This window comes from Cornus florida, unplaced genomic scaffold (genome assembly GCF_030987335.1).
Source record: "Cornus florida cultivar Cherokee Brave unplaced genomic scaffold, ASM3098733v1 CherokeeBrave_3.0.0_Hap2_Chr10, whole genome shotgun sequence".
NCBI lineage: Eukaryota > Viridiplantae > Streptophyta > Magnoliopsida > Cornales > Cornaceae > Cornus > Cornus florida.
In genome coordinates, this window is record NW_026775580.1 from 57,876,564 (window position 1) to 57,893,658 (window position 17,095).

At 34.2% G+C, this 17,095-nt stretch overlaps 1 long non-coding RNA gene across 1 annotated transcript; it reads left to right on the forward strand.

The window, feature by feature from the left end:
- Window positions 1-1,066: 1,066 nt before the first annotated feature.
- On the forward strand, window positions 1,067-12,129 carry LOC132279130 (uncharacterized). The gene is made up of 4 exons (XR_009471221.1): window positions 1,067-1,337; window positions 5,472-5,598; window positions 7,619-7,786; window positions 10,087-12,129. It is a non-coding gene; the product is annotated as an uncharacterized LOC132279130 (long non-coding RNA).
- The last annotated feature ends 4,966 nt before the right edge of the window (window positions 12,130-17,095 follow it).

Consider the following 17,095-nt stretch of genomic DNA (forward strand, 5'->3'; position numbering starts at 1 on the left):
TGGGAGCATTTTTGTAATTTTAATTAAAACTATAGGTAATAATGTAAATTTTAAAAAATAGAGTGCGGGCATTTTTGAAATTTTAGTTAAAAAAAAAAAAAAACCAGTTGGGGGCATCCATCCCCATTGGGCCTCGTCGGGGCTCCACGTGTACCTATCCTGGTTATATACTAAATCTCTATTATCAATGCAAATTGAGAGTTCCAACCATAACTTTTTATTGATAAGTGTACCTACATAACCTACCTCGGTTATATAATGAAATTCCTCAAAATGCCCTCAATGGGCATAAACAATTATTTTATGATATAATTAGCATATTTTTCAACCAAGCAAATGTTACGAAAACTTTCAATTTGTCTAGAGAAATTGATTGACTGTCCATTGGTCGGATAATCATAATCATATAAGTATGGTTGTATACATTCTTGGAAGGGAAAATGGTATTTGGATGCTTGGACCTGAAATGTGTAGCTTGGAGGTCCCTGGTTTGATACATTATACATGTCCACAAATTAAATTTTTTCCATTTTTTGGTATATAACACATTAAAATTTTGGTAGTCCACGAATTAAATTTTTGGTGCTTTCCACGTTGGACTGCCAATGGTCCTTCTTTATATTTTTCTTTGCTCCTTTTATACCCTGTTTTTTTTGTTGGCCGGTTTTTGGAAATGGTTTTCTTTGAGCTGCCAATTTCTCGGAGGGCATGGTGTTTTTGTAATCTGGTTTGTTGTTTTTGCTGGTTGAATAAAAAATGAAATAAGAAAAAATAAATAAAATAAAACCAGTTGTTAATAGAACAATAATCAACTTTTGTATAATTTCAAATTTTTGAACGTAAACTTTTATGTTTTTCATAAATTAGGGAGGATAGGCTCGAATTTAAAAAATTAGACGTTGAACCAATTAAGCCACTAAATAATGATCTACCGTAATAAAATTTAACATAGGTATAAATAGTGAGAATTGAGTGGTTTAAAATAGAAAGAAAAATGTTGTAAAAAGTAGAATTTATTGGGCTTTTTTATAAAAAGGGTTGGAGTTTACTGTTTAGTGGTAATAACTGCCCCTGTGATAGGCTCTTTCATTTTGAGACCTTAATAAACACCACAGCTCGCCGGAACAACTCTCTCTCTCTCTCTCTATTTATACATACACACAGTTATGGATACAGTTTTACACATACACGTATATGGATTGCATTTCTCATTATCGGCAGATATCAGAGGGTTGCTAGGCGACAGAGGTGAATGCAAGATGAGAGCAATTGTGGATTTTGTGTTAGGGTTTTGGTTGCTGTAAGGACCTTGTAGAGCTCTGCTTGCCGATCCACGGGTAAGCCCCTTCATCCAAACACACATTTCAATATATCATACATGTATATATATACACACACACATACACACATAGGGTTGAAATTATTGTCTTCTTGTGAAATTATTTGATTCGAAACCCTAATTTAGTCTTTATGTGGAAGATGAACCCTGGGCAACGGTATTCTCTTTCCTCTTTCTTCACGAAAATCTGTGTGTTTTAACATACTCCATAAGAGTAAGTCTATCAGTTCTTTGAATGGACACGATCACAGTAAGAGGCCTCGGGAGAATTTTATCACTGTGCACTTGTAGTACAAAGCTTTTTGTTTGTTTCTACTTTTTTGTTCAGTGGAGGATGTGAATGGTTATGTTCTTTGGCCCATCGAGGCACTTCATTTAGTTCAATGGACTATTATACCCCTTCAAAGTTCGAACATAATGTAGCATGGTTTTACAAAGAATAGCAAACTACTAGTCAATCTAGTGTCCACCTAAACAATTTTTTTTTTTTTACTATTAATATTCTGTTACAGGTCTCAGTTCAAGAAATCCGTGTTTTTTTTTTTCTTAAATGAGTTGAGTTCAACAGAATTTCTGAAAAGCCAGTCAAAATTTCTTAACCGAATTACCGCGAAAAAATGATAAAAGTTTAACTTTGGGTCATAGTATTTCAAATATACTGACTTAAACATGAAAAATGACATTCAATCTGGATACAAACTTACTGATTCACGCACTGACGTTTTACAACCGTGGGACCTGTATGTTACTTGGCTCACTTAACCTGGAGAATATATTTTAATTTCAATTTTTGCCTGTTTAGTGTGGAATTCCAAAATAGTGTTCTGTAAATCAATTCATTTTTTAAAAATGAAAATGATGAGAACAAACAAATGCTTTTAGAGTTTTTTAATTGTTGAATAAAGTTTCTTTTTTAAAAAATAAAAGGTTAATGTTTAAAAGATCAAATAATGAAATGACATGAAAAAATAAGTTGGAGAATGCAAACTAATTTTAAAAAATTATTCTATATATAAAACTCATGTTGAGTGAAAACCAAATAAGACCTGAAATGAATGTGCTTTGAATAACTTTTATTGTTTTGATTTTGACACTTTCAAAGTAGAAACTGGAAATCAGAATGAGCTGCGAGTTGGGCTAGGAAAGTTTTACTTGGTTATCTCACTCTGCCGCCACAATTGGAATTGGCCTTCTTTGAAGGATTCACTTCAAGTTATTCAATTGCTTGCTAGAGAATGTAAGTGAGGGTGTCACTGAAACTGGGCCTACCCTTTGTCTATTAGAAACCATAAAATTCAGAAAATCCATCTTATACTTGCATCTTAGCATTTGATTTTATTATTTAATAAGGGATGTAGTTCTATACTTCTATTTTAATGAGAGTTGGTGCAGATAGTATTATATGTTGATATGTATGAAACGTATGTGTGTGTTTACACCCAATCTCACATGACCAAATGGTTGATGTCACCGCCAAATTGGATCGTTAGTGAATAACACATGGCAATTATAATGAATCCCACACTTGAGAGGGTAAAGGAGCAGGATTAGACCGAAGCGAAGAGTAGTTAGACCAAAGTGAAGACTAGTTAGTATGCAACATAGCTTAATCAGATCAAGACTTCTTAGTGTGTCTTAGCTAGTAGCTCCTTTACATAGCATAGTGTAACTTGTTACTTGTAGCTTTGTCACAATGTATCATGGACACACACACGTCTTTGCACATGTACACCTGTTGACAACTTGTCCTGTTCAATACCCTCAGTAATGTATTGAGTGGAGTTGCTGTTCCATTCTCTTTCCCATGGAACTAGTGCCTTACATTTTTTTTTTCTTTTCTTTTTCATCCCAAGTCAACCTTGTTTCTCTGTTTTACGTTAATTATTTTCAAAGCATTGTTGAGGCATTCACAACCTGAAAGGATGGACAATTCTCACTTCCTAACAGTCATTTGACCACTTAGCAATTGGCTCTGGTCATATAGGGATAACTGTATGACTTTTTTGTCCAACATACCCCGGCCTGTCCACACCTATTTCTTAGGAAAAATAATTGATTAAGAAGGGGCAGCAATAAAGGAATTTTATAGGAACAGTGACATTGATATGATGATTTTACCCTTGCAAAATATATGAATTTGGGATTATCAAAGATTGTAAGAAAGTAAAGATTTCCTTTAATACTTCTAAAATAAAAGTTCCTATTATTATAGTTGTATAGTGCTGTGGGAAAAATTATAAAGTGGATTTTCAATGGTCATTTAAGAAGGCATGGTCATGGACACGGGACACATATATGATACAACATGGATACGTTGACACATCAAATCGTAAAAAAGTAGGACACGAATACGGTGTGAACACAGCTAATACAAATATAAATTTTTCATATTTGCATCTATTGAGTACATAAGATAATTATAGAAGTTTAATTAATTTATAATTTCTAAACTAAAGTTTCGTAAGTTAGAAAATGAAGCTATTCAAATTTCAAAATAAATATATATTATATTATATTATATATATGATATTACTCTCTTATTTTGTCATTATAGTTATGTTTTTGTTCATTACATATTGTGACATATGTTTAATGTCAATTCTTTAAAGAAAAAGAGGTTGGACATTTGGATTTTTTGTTCACAATGTTGTTTCCAAGACTGTCATGTTTTTATTTTATATAAGACAAAAGTGTAGAATATGTTGGTCTAATGTCCGGAATGTGTTGGCCTAGTGTCAAGATGTGTTGGCCAAGTGTCCAAAACAATAATAAAAATAAAAAAATAAATTATGTACACGGCCATGAAGTGTCGGACGCGCGTCCAAGAGTGTCTTACACAGACATGGCACCTTTGTAGAAGTGTCCGTGCTTCTTAGATGATCATCCCTTCATTTTTATTATTTAAGATCACTCCCCTTGGAGGAGGTTATTGGTTGTACAACATCAGAATTCATGATAGGGTGACTCCAACTTATGGGTTTATTAACTATATTCTCAACACATGATGAGTGACATCTTCATATTTTTTTTATCATTATATAATGGTGTAAGATAAATATAATTGAAATTCAATTTCATCTTGGCACGACCCACCCATACTGTGTAGATATTGTTCGCTTGTCCGCTTTGCACATTCTCCATGCTCATGATTTTCAAAGTGTGTCTACGCAGTTAGGAGGCATCTACACATATAAGTGCCAACCACCTCTCCCCCTTAGGCGATGTGAAACATCACAATCACCCCCTCTTGGGACCAGTGTCCTCGCTGGCATGACCCTCATATGCTTGTGCACTTTCTCCCGTTTCCGGAAGGGAGTGTCTCTAATACCATCTATCATGATCTACCCACACCGTGTAGATGTTGTTAGCTTTGCACATTCTATGTACTCATGGGTTTCAAAGCGTGTCTACACAATTATGAGGCATTCACACATATAAGTTCTAACAACCTCTTCCTCAGGCGATGTGGGAGTAGAGTAGATATTCTCTTCCATGTTTTCTTTCTCATTAGTAGTACAACCCGGACTAATGTTATTGGGCCGAATAGAAATATTGATCACCATAAGTGGCCAAACTAGGAAGGTCCTTTATTGACTTAATTTTGAAGTTTCTATGATAATTGAAAATATCTTAATAATAGTAAAGAAGTGTTAAGTTGGAATGGTGCTAGAAAGTAAAACTTCGAAGTTACATATTTTAATTGGAGCTTGATATAACTTGTTGGGCCATCCTGAGAAAAAATAGTGCTTTATTGATAATAAAAGAGAGCATCTGTAGAGGAAGAAGAGGGCAAAAGGAAAAGGAAAGAAAAAATAAAAGGAAAAAAGAAAAGGAAAAAGAAAAAGAAAGAGGTATTCAAGAAGAAGAAGCTCACTGATAGTAAAGATGATCGGTCGACGGTGGTAGCAAGTTCAAAGCTTGGTTGTAAAAGATTGGGAGATTCTTACCATTTTCTCTTTGTGATATTTTAGAATTTTAAACAAGTAATACGCATTAGAAGATCAGGTAAATAAAATTGCTTGATAAATTTCATATATATTTTTATTTTTTATGTGTTGACATCCATGTTGGTGAAACTTTTCAAAGAATTCCAATTATGACCCTTTTTTTTTTGTCCACAATGTGTTCGCAGTGTGTTGGCATGTCTGTCGTGTGTTTGTTAGGCGTCCATGGCCTGTCCAAAAGGAAAAATATTTGGCCACATTTTTTGGCGTGTCCGTGTTCGACGCATGTATGACATGGACACCTCGACCTTTAAGGTATGTCTGTGCTTCCTAGGTGTATTATTCATCAAAATTTTACTATTCACTGCATGTGCTTTTTGTAGTGCAATAAAATTATAGAGTTTGATATTTTGAAGAAAAGTTCAATTACCTTCTTTTAAGATATCTAGCGAATTATACGCGCAAGGTGTGTGTTTATGATTTTCTTATATACATATAATATTTATATATTGATACTTTCTATTTATAATTTTTATTATATCCAAGCTATTGCATTTGTAGTAGTCTTGGAAATGAAAATTATTACCTGCATCCCAAAAAAAGTGTTCCACTTAGGACTCCAAGTTTGTTGTCAAGGGACAAGCATTTACTGTGTTGTCTCCCTTGAAAATCACAAAACTAAGACGACAAAATGTAGACTTTTTCAAAATCCGAGAGCAATTTGAGAAAGTTCAAATTTGAATCATCCCAAAAAGGAAAGTTAACACTTAATTTAAGACATCCCAAAAAGAAAAGGTGGACACTTACTTTAGGACAAAAGGAGTATAAAACCAAAGTAATATATAAAAACTAATATTTATGTGTGTTTGATTCATTTTGTGCAAATATTGCCAAATATTAGGGCTATTTTTGGTCCATCCCAGTCAATCAGTCATTACTCCCCATTAATGGGCACGACACTAAGTAATTCTATTAAAATTATAAAGGTAACATATTTTTTAAGGTCTAGTTACATATGCATTTGCAGATGTGTTTGTTGTGCTAGTTCAGTTACAAATTTGTTACTTTGATTCTTAAATTCCAGATATGAATATGTGGAGGCAAAAGTAAGTAGTGAAAACTTTTGGAGAAGCAGAGATATCATAATGGTATTCACGAAGTGAGTCCTATATTTTAAAGAACATTTATTAATAATTATGACAGCTGATATGGACCACATCAGTTTTTTCTATGAAATGGGAGACCTCTTCTAGTCCAATAACGTTATTGTTATTGTCCTGTCAAATGCGCTGTTTTGTGCAATATAAATTTTTTTGCTTCTCTATTTTCCATTCAAAATTTCTTTTATGTTTACCATGAACAATCCTTTTTTTTATTATTATTTTAAGTTTTGCTATTTTAAATTAAACAGAAATGTTCCCTTCACCAAAAAATGAAATGGGAGACCTCTTCTAGTCCAATAACATTATTGTTATTGCCCTGTCAAATGCGCTGTTTTGTGCAATATAAATTTATTTGCTTCTCTATTTTCCATTCAAAATTTATTTTATGTTTACCATGAACAATCCTTTTCTTTTCTTTTTCTTTTTTCTTTTTTTAAGTTTTGCTATATTTAATTAAAGAGAAATGTCCACTTCACCAAAAATAGGGTCCCTCGTAATCATGATCAAAATATATCATGACAGCAATTTGCTAAGACTTTTGGAGAATCCAAAATTTTGTGTTCTCATTCTGCATTTTGGTAAGTTACCGAGAGCCATTTTCTTGTCAACATATTCTGGAAGTGAGTGATGTTGGTTTTAGTTGTTCCGGAATTTTTAATTGTAAAACAATGCTTTTGAAAGCAAACTTTTAATTTTTTTACATCCACTGTATAAACCCTAAGCAAAGCATTGCTGTATAATTTTCTACAACCATATGTTTAAAACAAAAATGCATTGTATCACAAATAATAAGTGGTTGGCTAGAAACCTATGATAATTGGACTACAGTTGGTGGGTGGAACCTGAACATCATGCTTAAGCAATTGTAGGACATGTTTTATTTTTCAAAATTATGCATTCATGAAAAACATGCAACTAAATTGGTCTTAACTGTGGGACAGTACCTTTTAAAACATTGTGAAATTTGTTTCAGTGAGTTTACCTTAATTGGGGGAAGAGACCTTCTCAGTGCTTTTTGTCAAACCTGTCTGCTACTTAAGATAATTGCAAAGAGTGAACTTTCATAATAAAACATTTCATGAGAGTTTCTTAGGAGAAAATCCTTGGATAGCTTGTTTGTTAGCTGTTAATTTTTTTAAACTTTTACGCGATGAACCTTTAGTGTTTAACAGGTTGTGAATCCTGTTGGAAGTGGACCACAGGATCAGCTGTTTGGTGGTGGTAACTGACTAGTCACCAGCCTTGGACGTGGCAGCAATTCTAGCCTTTGCCAGTGGACCTTGTAGCCATCTTGACTATACCTCGACCTAGAGCTGACAAGTGCAGGGCCCATCAGTGAGGTACTTTGTTGTATACTTTATATCTATTTTTTCACATTTCCATTGACCAACACAGAGTAAAATTTCAAGTAGTAACAAGAATTTTGTAAATAGTTTTTTGAGTACTTCTATTGATTTTAATAGTCAAATCCTTCCAAGTTTCCATATGTGAATATTTTTCATGTTCCTTTTCAATCATTCAGAATATTGAATGGCCCTTGATACAATTTTCTCTTCTATGTTATTGTTTTTATTATCAAAGTTTTTTTTTTTTTTTAAGTTGGTATTCACACACGCATGCCTCCACTGAGGCTTAAACCCATGACCTCCCTTTGGAAAGTAGGAGCCTGGTACTGCTAGGCCACTGGCCTATTGGTTATTATCAAAGTTGTATGTCAACTAAATTATATTCCATTTAACAAATGATGTATTGAGTTTCTGTACCAATAACAAAAATACTAATAATAATAATTTTGTAAATGAAGCACCCATATTCGACATGAGATCCCTCTTGATGGGTTTGTCACACCTATTATTGCGGTTGCCGAATGAAGTTTTTCATTTATTTTTTAATGGATCTTTCAGAATAGAGAAGTATTCATGGCTACAAGCTATTGTAATTTTTGATTGGTTTGAAGAAAATTAGAACTCTTATTATTAAGCAGCCTAGTTCGTCTCCTAACATTTGGGAACTTTTGGAATAAATGAATTATTTTGACATCTAGACAAAATGCCCCCACCCAACAAGCATCCTAGACACCTTGCCCCATATTTTTTCCTCTTTCAGTTTTTGATCTGTCAATTCAATGATAGAGATGGATACATGCTTTAAAAAGCACGATTGGAAAATGAGCAACTCACAGCATATTTCTTTATGCTCAAAATGCAACTGTAATTCATGATACAATGGCTTTGCCAGAATGTCTTATGAATGAAGTTATCTGCAATTAGTGGAGAATATCGATGATGAGGAATAAACCCATCTAGAAATGTTGCTGTCTGGCTAATCACCATTGTGAAGCCTTGGCTGCAGATTCCAGGATCACTCTCAAGACTTCCTTACCAACCACAATAAATTGCTCATCTTAGGGATTTATTCCTCATGAAAAATATAATTTTCTTAATCAATGTTGATTGTCCATTGGTGGTTCAATCATGTTGTCCCAGAATCTCATGCAGTATGAGCATAATGTTTGTGCATGAATATTGTGAATTGTGCTCGGTGGTGGCTAACATTTCTGCGAACTTTACTGATTGAAACATTGACTGAGACATGCTTTTTATGCTCTGATTTTTTTAGGAAAGATTGGTCGATTTTTACGGAGTCCTCCCCTGTATCATTATTCTGTTTTTCTTTTTACTTTTCCTTGCATCTGAACCTTGGAATAAATTCCTGTGTTAATTGCACTTACCAGAATCTAAGGAAATCTGGTATGCCTTCAATGCACCATGCAATGGTTGCTATCAGTGCGTCAGGAACATTTAAAACAAAGCTGTCTATCTGAGTACATTCTGGATACTGTTAAAAAATTTATTTCACCAAAGTGGCAGAATAACTTCTACAGCCTGATTAGCGTACGCCAACATACTTGGTCACGTTACATTTTATTTCTGAAACTTAATTAGGATGACTTTTTGTCTGTATGTATTTAAGATAATTGATTTACAAATTCTGCAAATGCATGCATGTCACCACACTTGCACACCCTTGATGTATATTTCCACATGGGGATTGAAGCCTTTCGGATGGAGAATTGCCTTTCATGTGTAAAACCAAATTGACATTTGCTTGCATGCTTGTGTGTGTGGTGCGCATGATAGATAGATAGATAGATAGATAGATAGATAGATAGATAGATAGATAGATAGAGAGAGAGAGAGAGAGAGAGAGAGAGAGAGAGAGAGACTTATTCCAAGAGAAAAGGTGAGGAATAGAATCTGTGAATTTGTTCTTGTTTCTAGGGAATTATTATCTTCTCACTATCTTGATCTGTGCAACTGTGCTGAAACATAAGAGAATTTTGAAAAATCTGTTTCCTGTTGTAGACTTTTAATTACAAGTTAAGCCTATTATACTTTGATGTTACTGTCTGCCATGTGGTTAAAAGAACAACTTGGATGGTACATATCCATGCTTATCCTGGAACTTTGTCAATTTTCATCATTAAAATCTAAGGGTATCTGATGATGGTGAACCCCACTTTCCCCAGTTAGAATTGCAGATTTGATAATTGGGATTTTTCAGTTTACAATTATTTTTAAATTATTATTATTATTATTTTTATCTCATCACTCTGTGTGTTTTAACATTTAATGAGCAGGACACAAGCTGGTAATGCAAAAACTCAAATCAGTACACTGTGTCTTCTCTCAATAACTGCTGTTGCACTTACCCAGCACATACCTCTCTCAAGTCTCAACTGCTGCAAAAATTAATGAGATGGACAAATATGGTACCAGACATTGGATGGGTATGGTTTTCAGGGGGATTAATTTCTTTATACAAGAAAACAAAGAAAATTGGATGTTTTTGAAGTTTGCTCAGACAGTGGGAGTGGGAAATTATGAACAAAAAGTCCAATGGGGTGTTGGTTGTTTTTTTTGAAGGGAATGGTTGGGAGGAGGGGGGCCTCTGTTGGGTCTGATGGTTTGCAGAGCAAGAGGGAGGCCTGAGGCCCCCACTTTGGAGAGCACTCTCTCATGTTGTGAGAAAAGGGGTACAAGTTTAATGGTTGTAATTGGTACACGGTGTTTTTCTTCCAGTGTTCCCTATCTTCCATCTGCCGCTTCTCAACACGGCCATCTTCTGCCATCCCATTAATAGTTGTGGTCCCGCTCTTTTTCATACAGTACTTTCCCACACCCCCACATACCCATGAAGATAACCTTTTCTATAACAAGTATGGATGTGTAAAATCCACTAAATTTGACACACTGGCCGCTTCAAAATCCATTCCAAAATTGCACATGTGGGTTAACCCCAGCTAAACAAATGATGCATATTAGAGAGAGAAGGAAGGAATGGGGGTGGGTTTGGTTGGTGGTGGTAAAGTGATTCCTCCTGCCTTTGGTGCATGGATCGCCGACCTGGCCAATGAGTCAGAGTCTAGGTTGAAACAACACGTATCAGGATGACTATATGTTAAGAGGCTCTTGTTCCATGCCGAATCTGGATAGGCAAGAGCATGGGCTTATATGGATGAGTATGTGGCACTATTCAACATCTTAAATTTTTTGGTCAGAGAATAATTGTTCGGTCCGTTACAATGGTATCGAAGTCAAACTTAGTTCTTGATCTTGTGTTATCCCAAGCGCGTCATCGGGAAGTGTTTAAGTCTTTGTTGAGTAAGCAAGGTGGTCCAACCACAATGAGGGAGAATGTTAGAGGTTCTTGTTTCACATCGGATTCAAAGGGAAAGGTTATGGTTTTATATGGGAACGTCAAGCGCCCCTTTGGGAGGTGTTAGGGTCTCCGCCGGGTAGGCAAGGTGTTCCAACCGTAATGGGAGGGTCCGGATGGGGAAGGTCGTGGACTTATATGAGTATGTCAAGTGCCTCGGGAGGTGTTCGAGTCTCCGTCAGGTAGGCAAGGTGGTTCGACAGCAACGTTGCGAGTTTGGGTGATTGAGAATGTTAGAGGTTTTTATCTCACATCGGATTAGGATGGGAAGGTAATGGGCTTATATGGAAGTTACTGTGATTTTCAAATTAAAGACCAAATTTTTTTTTTTTTTTTTTTTTTTAAGTTGGAGGGAAGAGAAGAGAGAGATGAAGCATCCCTCATTTCTTTATGTTTTTTTATTCACCCAATTTTGGAGGAAGAGAGGAGAGAGAGAATGGATAATTACCTCTACAAATATTTAATTTTTAATTTTAGCCTTTCCAAAAAGAATTAAAATAGATATATACCTTTTATAATTTTATATAATGAGGGTGTATTGGTAAAAAAATATATTAAAGCTCTATTTTCCTTCTAACAAAAAAAAAAAGTGTCACCATATTCTTTTTTAATATCTATTCTATTCAACCAAACAAAAAATGGAAAGATATCTAAAAAAATGAGAAGATACATTTTTCTTCCCTATGGATGTCTAGTCAATCCCTCCCTCTCTCTCTCTCTCTCTCTCTCTTCCATTCATTTTCTCATTCTGGAAGCCTTATGAGCCAAATGAAGCATAAGAGCTGAAATTGAATATATCTTAAACAATATTTTAGGTTATGAGTTTTCAATTTATTTATTTATTTATTTTTATTATTATTTGTTTCCTCGCCTACTGTAAAGTATTGTTTTAGTTTGCTTCTCAATTGATACTGCATTGTTGTATAATGCATTAATGTGTTTTATGTGATATTTTTTTCTTTTTCTTTTTTTTCATGTTAAAGTCTATTATTGTTCATTAACTTGGTAACAAATTGCCAATAACGATTTGAAATTCATGTGTAAATCATTATTGTAATAAATTATTTTTAAAAATAATATGGGGAAATTATATAATACTACCGCTAATGCACAATCATACTCTTTTTTTTAATAATAATAACAATAATAATAATAATAATAATAAAATTACCAGTTTTCAAGTATTGTTTCCATTATTATGCATTGGCTGGGTGAGAGCACCACGTATAAAATGCCGGTGTGTTCGGTTGCATGGAATTGAAACTTTGGAATTGGAGAAAATCTTAGTTCAATTTTTTTAGTTGTTTTTTTCAAATTGTAATTTTAATGCTCTAATTTTATGCAACTGAACACACCCTTGAAGTATTGTATAGTCTTTTATGTTCAGGATGGTGAACTTGTAAAGTACCACTACACTTAGTCACACAATTCGTTCTAAGTGGCCTCGCTCTCAAATTTCACACGGGGATTTGCGATTTGGGAGCGAATTCGCACAAAATCTGCGAATTCAATTTTTGCAATTCGTGAATTTGTTTTGCCTAATTTATGATTTCTATACGAATTCACTTTATATAGCTAAATTTGTTACAGTCCAAATGATACACATGTGGGTTAACCCCAGCTAAACAAATGATGCAAATTAGAGAGAGAAGGAAGGAATGAGGGTGGGTTTGGTTGGTGGTAAAGTGAACCTCCTACCTTTGGTGCATGGTTCGCCGACCCGGTCAACAAGTTGGAGTCTAGGTTGATATATAGGAAAGAGTTTAGACTTGCTCGTAACTCGGAAGGAAACGACATGTATCAGGATGACTATATGTTAGAGGCCCGTGTTCCACGCCAAATTTGGATTGGCAAGAGCATGGACTTATATGGGTGAGTATGTGGTGTTACTCAACATTTTAAATTTTTTGGTCAAAGTATAATTGTCCGGTCCGTTACAGTGGTATTAAACTCTGACCTAGTTTTTGATCTGATGTCACCCTAAGCGCCTCATCAGGAGGTGTTTGAGTCTTTGTCGAGTAGGCAAAGTGGTCCAATCGCAAAGATAGAGAATGTTTTAAGTTCTTGTTCAACATCAGATCCGGAGGGGATGGTTTTGGGTTTATATGGGAACGTCAAGCGCCCCTTTGGGAGGTATTCGGGTCTCCGCCGAGTAGGCAAGGTGTTTCAATCGTAATTGGGGAGGGGGGTTCGGATGGGGAAGGTCACGGGCTTATATGGGTATGTCAAGCGCCTCGGTGTTCAAGTCTTCATCAGGTAGGCAAGCTGGTCCGATCACAATATTGCAAGTTCGCGTGGGAGAGAATGTTAAAGGTTTTTATCCCACATCGGATTAGGATGGGAAGGTTATGGGCTTATATGGATGGATATGCAGCATTTCCCAATAACTTAAGTGACTCTGATTTTCAAATTAAAGACATTGTTTTTTTTAGTTGGAGGGAAGAGAAGAGAATGAGAAAACAAGGAGGGATGAAACATTCTTCATTTTTTTTTTATGTTTTTCTATCCACCTAATTTTGGGGGAAGAGATTAGAGAGAGAAGGGATAACTATCTACAAATATTTAATTTTTAGGATAAAGTACAGCCATACCCCCTGAGGTTTGGCAAAAGGATACTTAGAGAAAACTTACATGTATTTTTTGACAAAGACGTCTCTTGAAGATTCAAAAAGAACAAAAACACCCCTTTACACGAGAAATTAACCAAATTACCATTTGACCGTTTATGAAACTTTTTTAACTTTACAATTTAATAAATTGGACCAATCTACCTTCATGAACAATTTATGCATAAAAAAAATAAATAAAAAAAAAAAAAAAAAAAAACCTTTATATTCCTAACCTTTTTTTATTTTTATTTTTTTTGTTATTTACTTTATAAATGTTCCAACTTACACCAATCTCTTTTCCTTAATCACTTTTTCTTTTTCTTTTTCTTTTTCTTTTTTTTTTTTTTTTTTTTAAATAAGTACTTCTAGCTCCTTTTTCTTGACTGCCTCCATGTAGAGGAGTAAAGTTGTCAACAAAATTTCAGAGGATATCAATAATTTCTTAGAAACCTCAAAGAAATCAACAATCTGAGACATTTCAAGTGTAACTCTTTCCCGAGTTACCTGATGCATAAGATTGTGTATGTGAGTAGGGATTAGTTTCAGCTCAATATAAAAATGGAGTCAACCTTCTGTAATAGATAAAAAAATAAACAATTTCTGACAATTGTTTGGTGATTTATGTTATGGGTGTGTATGCGTTTTCCTCTTTCATTTTCCTTTCACCTGCTGAATTTGAGGCACGTCATCCTATTTATACTGGCGTACTTATTTATTTAAAAAAAGGTGGTTAAGGAAAAGAGATTGGTTTAATTTTTTTAGATGAAAGAATTAAGCATCTTAATTTAAAAATAATATAAAATAAAAATAAAAATAAGTAATAACAAAATATAATTTATTTGAAATATATGTATTGGATCAAAAAATCCTTTTAGACGTTTACATTTTTAAGAAGTCGGGACATTTAAAAAAAAAAAGTGTGAATAATATAAAGTTTTTTTTTTAACTTTTTTTTTTATGCATAAATTGTTCATGAGGGTGGATTGGTCCAATTTATTAAATTGTAAAGTTAAAAAAGTCTCTTAAACGGTCAAAGGGTAATTTGGTCAATTTCTCATGTAAAGTGAGTGTCTTTGTCCATTTTTGAGCCTTCAAGGGGTGTCTTTGTCCAAAAAACAGGTAAATTTCCTCTGAGTGTCCTTTTACAAACCTCAGGGGGTGTGACTGTACTTTTCCCTAATTTTAAATTTTAGCCTTTCTAAAAAGATTAAAATAGATATATACCTTTTATAATTTTATATAATGAGGGTGTATTTGTAATGTTTGTGATTTTTTTTTTTACATATATATAATTGTGGTATAGAAAAAGAAAAAGAAAAATTTTATTTTAAAAGGTGGTAGGACTCACCACTAGCATATATGTGTGGCTTAAAGCCCATTTGGTCTCATTCTTTCTCTCTCTCCCGTAGCTCACTCTCACCCCTCTCATTCTCCATTTTTTTTTCTTTTTCTTTTTACAAGATTTCAATCCTAGATTTTTTCCTCAATTTTTGGAGTTTTTAAGTGTCATTTACAGCAAATTAAAGATCACGGCGAAATCTTCGATTTGATCGGAGCAAAGGTGGTTTTGGTGCACCCTAAGAATTTTGAATTCTAGGGTTTGGATTCGGCAAATTGGGGGTTTTTACAATTCTTGAGGAAGGGGTTTCTAATCCACAATTTTCTTTGATTTTTGTGAGTTTTCTTATAAAGTTGTTAAGCTGTTTACTAAATTATGAGTATTGTTTGTGGTTATAGACATTCTATGTATAATGAGCATGACAAGGTATATATTGTGTTGAAAATGATAGAAATTACTTGTATTGGTTATTGATTTTGATTATATGCACTTGAATGCTTGAACGTCTAGTACTATGTTGTCAAAATTGTTAAATGAGAGTTTCTTAATTTAATTTTCCCAAAAGTATATAAATGAGATATAGATGAATTGTATGGAATTGTGTAATAGCATACTTATGTGAAATGGATTATGTTTTGTATGCTTGGTATGCTAAAACAATGTTGAAAGAAAGCATGAATTACCTATTTTAGAGATTTAATTTGCAAAGCATGTGTGAAATTCTATGGTTGAATTCATGATTAGGAGCATGAAGCATTCATGCATCCATTGGGAAAGGAAAAATGGGAAAAATGTTTTGAAAGCAAATAAAATAATTTTGGGAAAATGTTTTTGAAAAGTGTTGCGAAAACCTGGACGCCTAGGAGGCGCCTAGTGGTCCGTGGTGTTAGTGTGATTTAGAGGGGGTTAGAGAGAAACTCTAGTATGATTGAGCTACCCAGACGACGTCATAGAGATACTACATGGTCAAGGAAGACTAGCCAACCCCTCCCTCGTGACGCCTTGGAGGTGCCTTGGGTCAGATTACACTAATGGTTTGAAAATTAAAACGGAAATGTTTCGAAAAAGGGGAGCAATATGAGCAAGGCATTGCACTTCATTGGCATACATGGTGTATTTGTGACTTGGTTAACATTTGTGTTTATATTGGATGTTGTGGTTATGGTTTACATCACCGGCATAGTATGATCCCATTCTCTTATTTTTTATTCTATACGTTGATTCACAGGGTCATAAGAGATGTGTCTTAAACACTTCTTACTGAGCTTATGCTCACCCTTTTATTATTAACATTTTTTTGGACACGGAAGGGAAGTGGCGGACGACGCTTCTCCACAGGGTTCGATGGGTTAGTAGACCGTTTTTGGCATACTTTGTAGCTATGATCTCATTTTATTATTATTATCTTATAAACCCTGGGATGACACGTATATTATGTATTGACATAGGAAAAGACGGTAGTGCCCTTAGTTGAACTCGGGTACAAAATTGGTATCAGAGTAATGGTTCGAATACCATTATAACGACAGGTAGAGGCCTACCTAGGGTTGTGTGGGAAGTCATTTGTATCAATTATGTGGCTATTTGCTAAAGTGTTTTGTTAATTGAAAAGCATACTTAACTGTCTACTTGTTTATAAGTTTATATGCTTACGGTTTTGAAAGACATGCTTCATTGCTATGTGTTTGCACATTTATATGTTTATATGCTAAAGTTTATGTTACATGGCCATGTACGAGGAATAGTTAGATGATCTAACCGTGTAAATGAAATGTGAAAAAAAAAAAAAAAAAAAAAAAAAAGAAGAAGAAGAAGAAGAAGAAAGAAAAGAAAAAAAGGAGAAAGTATGTTAATTGTGATAAGATGACAAATATGAGTAATGTGGTGACGGCAAGTGGTAGGTACGGTATGTGCAGTTTCATTTTAGTGATAATATGGCAAATGGTGAGCAAAATATGTGCAAGCATGTTTCATATGGTATT